Raw genomic sequence first — 1,655 nt, 5'->3', positions numbered from 1 at the left:
GTAAATGTAATAATACACAGCACGCCACTTTTACCAGGTTTAACAATTGTATTGTCTGAAGACTCTTGGCTATACTCCTTTATGAAACATCTGACGCTCGGCATGCTTTCCAAGACTGGGAAAGAGTTAAGGGACAAGGATTCACATCATTGTCTGCACATATTAACAATTATAGAGAGAATAAATAATATTCTTCACTTTGGAAAACAAAAAGACCAAAGGAATATATAATATATTTTTTAAATTATCTTCTAATATGATTTGCACGAACGCAGACTCTTCCAAAGCCAAGTCTACATTCATCATGTACATCCACCTCCATTGCTTAGAGGCCACTGAAGTTCACCTGGTATCGCTCCTGACATCTGGAGATTTTTTTTTTTTTTTTTTTTTGCCGCTGTGGCTTGTGGGATCTCAGTTACCTCACCAAGGACTAAACCTGGGTCACAGCAGTAAAGCCTGAAATCCTAACCACTAGGCCACCAGGGAACACCCTGCAGATTTTTAATAGTATGCTATCATCTTCCCATTTATCAAGCAGCCATACACATATGTGATATGTGGCATTTCTCATTGTAGACACTGAACTTGACTTTTCTCACTCTAACGCAAACCAGAAAGACAACACAACTGAGGTCAGAAGACCCAATGAAGAGTTGAACAAGCTGTAAGTGAAATTCTCAAAACACCAAACCTCTGGATGATCTACACATGATATTCTATTAAAACCGGAGTGGGAGTGGAAGAAGAAAACAAGCTCCAATTTTTTCCAAGATTCATGTACAAAACACACAACCAGAAACATTTCCTCTTTTATCTTTTCACAGTCCTTCATGCAAATCTTCTACATGCTAAAAGATTCTTTCAGCCACTGGTGGTATACCTCAGATTTCATCTTTTCTAGAGAAAAATCAGATTATTAATTTAAGCCTATTAAACTGTATGGCAACTATGCATAACTCCCCCAGAACCATATTGCAAGGGCAATTTCAGCATCAAGTGGCTTATTCCTGTCTTTCTTTGGAGGCCAGTTCCAAGTACCATCACCCAGCAAAGCAAGTTAGGGAAAAACAAAACAAAACTTTAAAATATTGAGTGGGAAGTCATACGATATGCTAAGATTCTGATAGCTAAAACAGAGAAATCTTCAGGGAGTATAACCAGGGCAGCCAGACAGGTAAGTGGAATGTTGCCTTGCTGGGAGTATTCAAGGTTGGTCTGATGGTAAACATTAGTGATGTGCTGGTAAGTGCTCGACAACTAGCTCTAGTGAGAAAAGTATTTTGTAGCATGTGCAATTTCCCTGGCGTAAGTACACTCAGGAAGCCTGATTCCAAGCTACCCAAGTGACATCACTAACAGGAAGTTAGGAAGAGATTCACAATAACAACCCACTGTATAGTATTTCATATACAATAGATGTAAATAACCTCAACAGCATAAATTAGAGTAAAATGTAGGGAAATAACTAGACTGTAGGGAATTTTGAGTATTGCTTTTGTTTTTTAATATATTTAATTTAGTTTTTTAATAATGGTTGTATTTAACAGCTGCCTCCCAAAAGTCGAATATTTAAAGGTAGGCTCTACATTCGCTCCATCACACCACTTCATGTTCCTCTTCAGGGACATTAAAGATATTTTGAACAAACAACA

This window comes from Mesoplodon bidens (assembly GCF_964165515.1).
Source record: "Mesoplodon bidens genome assembly, chromosome: 16".
In the NCBI taxonomy this organism is placed as follows: domain Eukaryota; kingdom Metazoa; phylum Chordata; class Mammalia; order Artiodactyla; family Ziphiidae; genus Mesoplodon; species Mesoplodon bidens.
Note: the sequence above shows the minus strand (reverse complement) of the source record.